This window comes from Cavia porcellus, unplaced genomic scaffold (assembly GCF_034190915.1).
Source record: "Cavia porcellus strain 051 isolate PalLab524CR breed Dunkin Hartley unplaced genomic scaffold, mCavPor4.1 scaffold_25, whole genome shotgun sequence".
In the NCBI taxonomy this organism is placed as follows: domain Eukaryota; kingdom Metazoa; phylum Chordata; class Mammalia; order Rodentia; family Caviidae; genus Cavia; species Cavia porcellus.
This window is the reverse complement of record NW_026947508.1, coordinates 21,049,649-21,058,795: the sequence shown is the minus strand read 5'-3', so window position 1 is coordinate 21,058,795 and position 9,147 is coordinate 21,049,649. Positions and strand designations below refer to the sequence as shown.

The window sequence follows — 9,147 nt, the reverse complement described above, 5'->3', positions numbered from 1 at the left end:
AGTTTAACATTGTTTGAATCTGCTGGGCCCCAGAGAACCACAGCAGCAAACAAATGTGGTGAACAACCTAAAGGAGTCTCACTGCAGCCCTGGCCTTGACTTGCTGGCCTTGAGCTCACTTTGTAGCCAGCCCAGGCTTCTTCTTGAATTTGCAATAATCCTCCTGCCTCAGCCTCCTGAGTGCTAGGATTACAAGCATGCACCACCATACCCGGCTTTGTGTGTGTGTGGTACTAGGAATCAAACTCAGGATCTTGCACTTTTGCCTACACCTTTTTTTGAGACAAAGTTTTGCAGTGTTGCCTGGGATAGTCCCAAACTCCTAGGCTTAAGTGATCCTCCTGCCTCAGCCTTTCAGTGGGACTCATGTGCCATCATGGCTGGACCTTTTTCCTTTCGGAACCCTCCATCATGTCTCCATTTTGGATGGGAAAATCTCAAAGATCCAGCCCAAAAGAAGAGAAAATGGAGAGAAAAACCCATGCAGCAAGTCAAAAAATGTCCCCACGATTTTAGACGGCTCTCTGCAGTGGGAGATGAACAGAGTGGGCAAGTCTGGGGACAGCCCTCTGCTATCAGCCAGGTCCTTATATACCACAGGACTGTGATGGGGTGAAATGGTGCCCCCAGTACCACACAGGAAGTCTCCACAGAAATGGCTGATGTTAGCATTATGAATAACATGGCATTTGTATTGCAGATATAAAGAAAAGAAACTATTGTTTTAATATTATTTTCACATCTGAGGCTCGTCTCTGATTTGGGATGGTAGCACAGGGGATACTGGATTCCCCTCTCAGGGTCTTTGCTTCTCCATGTGGAAGTCAGGGGATTGGACTGCACCCGTGGTTTCCAGACATCCGGATTCCCGGGGCCACAGCTTGGCCTTGGTGACCTGTCTGAGCTCACTTTGGGTGGCAGCGGCATCCTGTCTGTGAGCACCATAAAAAGCAGTAGGGAGGAACAGCCAGTGACTCCCAGGAGCCCTTTCTTTCCTGCTGCCCTCCCTCTTCCAGCTGGAGTCCAGAACCTTCTCTGTCACTCTCCCCAGTGACCTAGATGAGAAAACAGAAAGCACTTTGTCCTGTGAATCACCCTTGCCATGAGAAGCCAACACAGCCTGGCTCTGGCCTGCCCCATCCGCAGGCCCCACCCTCATTTTCCTGTCAGGTCAACCACAGCTCCAGGGACAGAACCAGCTGATTTTGTTTCTGGGCCACAGCAGGGCTGCTACCTGGCTGGAATGCCCTTCCCAAGCTCACCTGCTTGAAAAGCTGCCTTTTGTCCTTCTGAGCACAGTGCAGACATCCCTTTCCTTGACATTTCTCTGTGCCAGAACCTCCTGTCACCCAGTCAGGGCTGGAATGTGCAGGCTTTGTTTCCCAGGGTGCTTTGGGTGCCGGGAGGAAAACTCAGGGTGTTCTCACTGAGAGGAGCCCGCAGCTACTCTCTGGTTAGGCAGGATGGAGCAGCCAGGAGTCGGTTCTCTGTCAAAGCACAGACCCCTCAGACAGAGACTATAAGCAGATCTGGAGGCCTGGGCACGGTCTTCCTTCCTCTCACAACTCGGAGGACAGGTGGCCAGTTTACAGGTGGCACCTGTAGGCCTTTTAACTGGAAAAGAAGAGTAACCCAAGCTCTGGTGGAAAGATTTAAAGTGTGGGAGGCCTGTCAAGGGGAACCCTGGTACCCTGAACAAGACAGGGGAAGGAGGGAGGCTGGGGAAATCAAATAGGCAAAAGGAGCTGGGCATGGTGGCACACACCTGTAATCCCAGCACTCGGGAGGTGAGGCAGGAGGATTGCTGGTCAAAGCCAGCCTGGGCTGCATAGCACATTCAAGGCCAGCCTGAACTGCATAGCAAAACCCTGTCAAAAAAAAAAAAAAAAAAAAAAAGAACGCAAGAAAGAAAAAAAAGCAATAGGAGGAGGGCTGATGCAGCACCAGGGAGAGAGACAGCATGCTGTGGTTCCGGTCTGTAAGTGGGCACGCCAGGCACAATGCTAGCCTGGCCTGCCGGCAGATGTGTGTCTCTGGGAGGGGGCTGCCTGGAAACCCCAGGGCCTGGTCTCCAAAGAGCTATAACTCAAGAGGCCTGGAGCCCTCCATGGAGAGAAAGCAGCGAGGAATCAGGTACTGCAGGCCTCCCCTGATGTCCTTCTTATCCCAGAAATGCTTCTTCATCCCATCCTGCCCTCTCCCGCCCCCACTTCTCATGCCACCTCTGCAGATGGCAATGGCCCGCCTCTGCTGGCATCTCTGGGCCCTAGAGCAACACTGCCTGTGGCAGAGATGCACAAGTAGCAGAGGCGCTGTACAGAAAGGGGTTAACGTGGTCCCTGGCACATAGTAAGCACTCGGTAAATGTCAGCTCCCATCATGATTAAGGACTTGCATAAAACAAAGATGAGGTGTACTCCTGTAGTCCCAGCACTCAGGAGGCTGAAGCAGGAGGATTATGAATTCCAGGGCAGCTTGAGTGACAGCAAATTTGAGGCCAGCCTGAAATATAGATTGAGACTCTGTCTCAAAATAAAAAAAACAAAAAAAAGCATACAACATACTCACAGCACGCACGTGCACATGCACACACACACACACACACACACACACACACACACACACCCTCCATCCCTCCCTCAGGCTGAGCATCAAGGCCAGAGAAAGACGGACAGCTCTGCCCCTGGGACTTCAGATCTCAGGCCTCAGCAGTCCTTGGGTTGAAGGACACTGAAAATGACCTGTCCTTTCAGGGGAGTCTCCATTCTGCCCGGGATCCCTCTGGGCCTATGCAGTGTAACTCTTTGCCTGCACCCCACAGGCATTTCCTGGGCACTCAGTCCCATGCCAGGTTCCATGCCAGTGCTGTGGACACCACAGTGGAACAGACGCGTTCCTGCCTACTTGGAGTTCACAGTGCATCCAACACCCCTCTTCTCCTGCTCACCACCCCTCAGCCCTTCTCCTGTGCCTAACCCCTCCCTTGTCAGTCTTCATGGACCACAGTCACCCCAGAGGATGAAGCAATATGGTAAAGACCCACCAAGATCTATTTTATTTTTACAGTGCTGGGGAATGGACCCAGAGACTTACACATGCCAGGCTAGGGCTTTACCACCAAATCACATCAAAGCCCTTTTGATTTATTTAGAGTCAAGGTTGCCTAGGCAACTTACTGAGACCTTGGCAATAAGTTCAAGGAGGATGCCTTGAACTTGCCATCCTCCTGCCTCAGCCTTCTGAGTAGCCAGGATTATCGGTGTGCATCATACGCTTCATAGGCTAGAAATAACCAGAGCAGCAAGTCAAGAGATGCCCTCATGATTTTAGACTCCTCTGTGAAATTGGCCTTCAGAGAGACACAACTGAGTACGGACCCCCCTTCAGGGATGGGTGGCTTCAATCAAGTTACTTGCTGTTTCAGGGTCCCAGCTCCGAGCTTTAAAGCTAGAGGGTCAGAATACCATCGCCCCTGGCTTCCTGCTCTGCACATCTGCTGGAGATGGAGTGCATGCATCTGCATCCCCTCAGCTCTCTCAGATCCTGGCCCTCGGGGTGGATTTTATTTTTAGAAACAGCCGAGAGACACCTTGTGGTGCCAACTTGGTGACTAAAGTGGGTGGTAGTGCTGAGAAATGCCATGTTTGGTCACAAATCAGTCACTAGAAATTAACAGGGGGTCCTCATGCTAGGATCAAACCTTAAGATGACTCCAAAAATAAGTCCCAGGCGTTGGCAGTGCAGCTCAGGGATAGAGGCCTTCCTCAGGGCCAAAGCAGATAAAATAGCTGAGAGACAATGTTGAGGTTCTTTGTCTTCATCAATTCTCTGGACCTCAGTTTCTTAGTCTGTGAAGTAGGAGACAGAAGGAGTTTGCCTCTCATCTCGGACCAGAACATCTTTCCCAAGTGGTTGATTTTGAGGTGCACCTCTCCAAGATGGAATCTCAACATGCTGTTCCAGCTGGCCTCAAATTCCTGGACTCAAATAATCCTGTCTGTGCCTCATTAGCACACCATTGTGCCCTGCTTAGAGACACATTGGTCTTTAATTATAATAACCCCTTTATCAAGGAGTTTTCTTATTTTTTAGGGCCTTCCAGCCCTCATACACTTGATAACAGGCTCCTTTTTTTTTTCCTCTCAAGGTATTGGGGGGGGGGGCACAATTTCATAGTGCTATGTGCCAGGGAGACCACCAGGTGGCAGTGCAGCCCCAGCCTGGACTTTCCAGACCTCATTATCCTTGAGCAGCTCAACAATTACCAACACCCCTCCCTGGGGTAGGCTCCCCCAGGGTCTAGGGACACTGAAATGAATAATCCCCCTCCCCTGATCTATGGCTTGAGCTCCTGAAGCTCACTTGAGCTATCCATCCAGAAGATTCCTGCATGGCTGCCCCCTCGTCTCCCTTTTCAGAGCTCAGTCCTACAATTCCTGAATCTCTGCACTCCTGAGCCTGGCTTGCAGGACCCTCTGTCATCAGATTTCACTTCTAGGCCCCCAGCCTGTGCTTTCAGCCAGAGCCACTGGAATTTAAAAGAAATGAGAGGCACAGAGGGCCTGGGCTGGGCACTGAGGGTATTGCTAGGAACAGGACATCCCTAAGCCCAGCCTGGAAAAGGGCCTAGATCAGCAGGGGCCAGGGCTGGCAGCAGCTGGAGACTGCTGAAGCAGAGGAGGCCTGTGGCTTCCTGTGAAGAACTGAGGAGCCACTTCCTTTAAGCAGATGGCTAGGGGAGGAGGTAGAAGATTAAGGCTCAAGAAATGGGAGGCTCAGAGGCACAGTGCCTGCCTGGCAAGCGCAAGGTCCTGCATTCGATTCCTAGTACAAAAAAAAAAGAAAAAGAAAATAAATGGGGCCCCAGAAATGTCCTGGGAAGAGACTCAGTAGAATGTTCTCTTTCCTTTCACCTTGGCATCTCCACAGAGCAGACAGCTGAGACAGGCAGGCCTTGTAAGAAAAGCGATGCGTTTTGACACTACAAAGAAGAGAGAAATGTAGGGGTCAGGCTCCTTGGTAGAGATCAGTAAAGAAATGGAGACTTGGTTGCTCTGAAAAGCAAGCCCAAGCACTTAACCCACCATGTACCCAAGTACCAGTACCCAGCCTCAGAGCCCAGAGCCAGAAAGCCAGCCCCAAGTCCTTGGCCTCGAATATCCCAACCCCTAGTTTCCAGTTCCCAGTGGAGGACCTAGCTAGTTGCAAGTCATTCTCCGAGGATTAACTGGACTGCTTCTTCCTCTGTAGCTAACACCAAGGGAAATGCCAGTCCAGCCATGCAAAAAACCACAAAACCCAGTTGAGGTCATTTAACTGCTTTTGTTTTATTTGCACAAGCTAGTGCAGGGTGGTGCTAACCTCCACCCACCCAGACCCCATCCAGTGGAGAACTAGATCCCCCCAGAGCCAGAAGCAAGAAGTTGGACAGAGAAAGCCCTCCCAAAGCAGGCCCAGGCAGCAGAAAAGCAAGGGCTTGGCATGGGACCTTCCAGCTCTTAGTATCACTGCATTACTCTGACCGGCTGTGACCCTGTCTGGGTCTCTGCCTCGCCACTGTCTGGCCAGCAGAAAGCCCTGGCCTGCCTCTCTCATGGGGGCAGGTGTGAGGAACAGGAAGTGTTAGTGGTGGGCAGAAGAGTCTCAGTTACAAGTCACAGCAGGATGGGGAAGGTGGCAGTAGGAGTGATGCCACAGGTGTCCTTCTTGGCAGACTGGTGCCCCAAGAGCACGTATGAATTCTTGATGGCTCAACTCCCAGCACCAAGCGCTACCAAGAGCCCCAGGTGTGGCCTGTAGAAGGGACACAAAGTCTCCATTCAGCCATGATTACTCATCCTTCTCTTAGAACTTACCAGCCACAGCCCATTTCTGCCCCAGTCTTTCCCACTCCTGGCAGAGGTTCCTCCAAGCATGCAAAGTTCCAAGTCAGATGTTTGCCGAAGGCTTTTCCCCCTGAATTTCTCTTCTCTCTTTTTCCCCCTCAATTTTTCATTGACAGCTTCTTTTTCACTCTTTGGTGTCCTCCATTCAAGTACCACCTCCTCAGAGAAGCCCCCCCTGACCTCCTATTATAAAGTAGCCTCCTTATTTCTTACTATTATGATTCCCAAACTTGCTGCCTCTGGAATCATTTTTTTTTCCAGACACAGATTCAATATGTAGTTCAGGGTGACCATGAACTATGTAGCCCAGGCTGGCCTCAGGTTTTCATCCTGCTTCTGTCCCCTGAGTACTGGGGTTGCAGGTATGTGCCACATGTTTGGCTTTTGGAATCACCCAAGGGCTTAAAAAAAAAAATAGTGACATCTGTGTCTGTGTCTCATCCATAGACATTGAGATGCAATTGATCTTGGATGTTGCCAGAACTTTGGAATTAAAAAAACAAAACAAAACAACAAAAACACCTTCCAAGTGATTTTAATATGCAGACAAGAGCAGGAACCACTGTTCCAATCTATCAACCTGCTCCAGCTTTCTGGATAAGGCAGTCAAGAACTAGGAGCCTTGCTTACTCTATGAAGCAGGCCTAAGCATCCAGTCCTAAGTCCTCAAGCCCTAGTCCCCAGCCTCGGAATCCAGCTCCAAATGCCCAGATCCAAGGTTTTATATATATCAATTTATTTAACCCCTGCCACGACCCCTTGAGCATTCTTAGGGTTCCTATTTAACTGATAAAGACAGGTTAAATAACTGTCCTGATTGGTTAGCAAACAGCTAACCAATAACAGAGCCAAGATTTGATCCAGAGTCTGCCTCTTTCTTGAACAGTGCCTGGCAACCAGAGGGGACTCTATAAATAATTGCCCAATGAACGATGACTTAATATTAACTCCTCTTGGCGTCACCCCCCCCCCATTCAACCTATCCACCAGTCAGCCCGTAGATTGTATCTTCTAATTATTTCCATAACTCGTTCACATCTCTCCACTCATGTGATTCCCCTCTCATCCTGCTCACTACCCTCAGTCCCCAGGGCACTCACAAGGTCACCCTAAAAGGCCTCCCCGTGTCTGCTCTTGCTCCCCTGGATCCACTCCTGATAGCCTCCACCAGTACTCATCGCACTTGTAATAAAATCTTGCTTCCTTATGGCCTTCGACATTCTAAATAATCTCTCCCAAACCTCCAGAGCCTTATCTCACGCCCTGCTTCCTTTTCTTTACTAACCTCTTTTTCCTTCCCAGAACCCTCCCAGTGCCTGCTAACATCAATGCCTTCACATAAGCTCCTTCCTTTGCCCGTAACACTTGTTGCTTCAAGAGTTGCTCAGTGTTACTCCTGGGGGACCTGAGCCCTGTCTAAGTTAGACACCTTGTTACTGCAGCACCCCGCACCTTGCATTCCTAGGACTGAGCACAACTGTAAGAAAAGCCTGGTTGGTACGAGCCTTTGTTACTGTCAGGCCTCCTCGCTAGACTGTGAGATCCCTGAAGACAAGCACAGGTCCACTGTCATTTATCGCCAGCGCCCAACACAGCGCTTGGCGCCCCAGAACTTTAGCTGCGTTGATGGACAGATAGATGGACAGGTGGCTATTTGGATGAGGAGTGACTGAGTGAATAAACAAACACACTTTAAAATTAGACTCCTCTCAGCCCTGTCTGTATTTCTGAGCGCAGTTACCAGCGCGGTTCACGTGGGAGTTATTTTCACCTTCAAGAGCCGGCACCCACAGGTCCGCGTAGCCTTTCCCAGGCAAGGCCACGGGGCGGGGCTTCCGGGACGGCTCGAGTGGCGTCATGGATGGGGGCGTGTCTAACTTCCTGATTGGCGGGCAGGGAACGGCGGCGACCCCACCCACTGCCGCTGCGGTTGCCGCGGTTGCGGCGAGAGCGAAGGAGACAGCGAGGCGTCCACGCCGACGGCCACGCGGCGGGGCAGCAGCGCGCTAGCGCCAGCGCGTCGGTGCGTTCGAGGAGCCAGCGAGGCGGAGAGTGGGCGCGAGGCGGGCCGCGGGGCTCACGCGGTTGTGCAGGAAATGGGACAGCACGGGGGACTCGCGGTGCGGCGGAACCACTCCCCGCAGAGCGCGGGCAAAGGTGTGATCTGGCCTCCCCGCGCCTCCAGAGCGGGGCTATTTCAGGTGTCTGACCTCAGCTAGGAAAGTCCCAGAAGCACAGCCCACCCCCCTACGCATGCATGCACACACACACACACACACACACACACACACACACACAGACACGCTGACGCGCTCCGCCTCTCCCCCCACCCCAAACTCAGAACCAAGGGGCCAGGGAGCAGCGCCTGTGGACCTGGTTCTCAGCCCTAGCTCGGTGTGGCCTGAGGCAGCTGCACCTCTGGCTGCTCCGCTGTGCAAGGAAGCGAAGCCGGATGGGCAGAGGTGCCAGGCTCGCACCAGCCCACAGGAGGTGCTCTGTAGACACGTTTCCTCCCTGACCCTGCTCTGCCCGTAACTCGCTCTGTAGCCTGGACCGATTTCACTTAACCTTTGGGGACTCATTCCCCTCCTCCAATCCCAGAGATCCTGAGAGATAAGGCCTTGAGTCCGAGTCCGAGGTGAGCTGGGAGCAGATCTTTCTCTTTTTATGAACCATTGCCCTCTTTCTTCATACATTTCCCAGCCCCAGCTCTGGGCCCTGTGGCCTTGTCACTTGATTTCTCTAAGGTTTCTTTGACCAAATAAGTTTCCTCATCCTTTCTGAAATGGCTCTGAGGAGGTTGTGCCTAGGACAACTAGATTCTTCCCCAGATGTTCTTTTGAGGTCTTGGGTCTGCAGAGATCCTATAAAGGATCCTAGGACTTTTCAGCTCGTTCTTAGAAGGCTGATAGAAAACTCTTGCATAAAACTCTTCTATGGTCCCCTGTTATCCTCAGGCCATGCAGGGCTCTGTTCTCAGCCCCTGCTGTCGCTCAATCCTCTAGCCAGGCTGGCAGCTTTCAGCTGTCTTTTCTACGCATGATTCCCTCTACTGGGACCCCTGCTTCAGGTCCCTATTCCTTTCACCTGGCTAGTCCTTATCCTCAATCATCGGGGAGAAGGTGACTCCTAAAATGGGTCCCTATTCAGCCCAGCACAGTGAGTCACTCCCCTGACCTCACCCAAGGCGGCCTCTCCCCTTCTGCTTCCTTCCTTCCTTCTGACCAGCCTGAACTTTCAGTGCTTTGAAACTACCTGGCTC

At 51.8% G+C, this 9,147-nt stretch overlaps 1 long non-coding RNA gene across 1 annotated transcript; it reads right to left on the bottom strand.

The window, feature by feature from the left end:
* Positions 1-703: 703 nt before the first annotated feature.
* Positions 704-2,495, bottom strand: LOC134472832 (uncharacterized). The gene is made up of 3 exons (XR_010042808.1): positions 1,766-2,495; positions 1,263-1,614; positions 704-1,055 (listed from the first exon to the last, which is right to left on the bottom strand). It is a non-coding gene; the product is annotated as an uncharacterized LOC134472832 (long non-coding RNA).
* Positions 2,496-9,147: the final 6,652 nt, after the last annotated feature.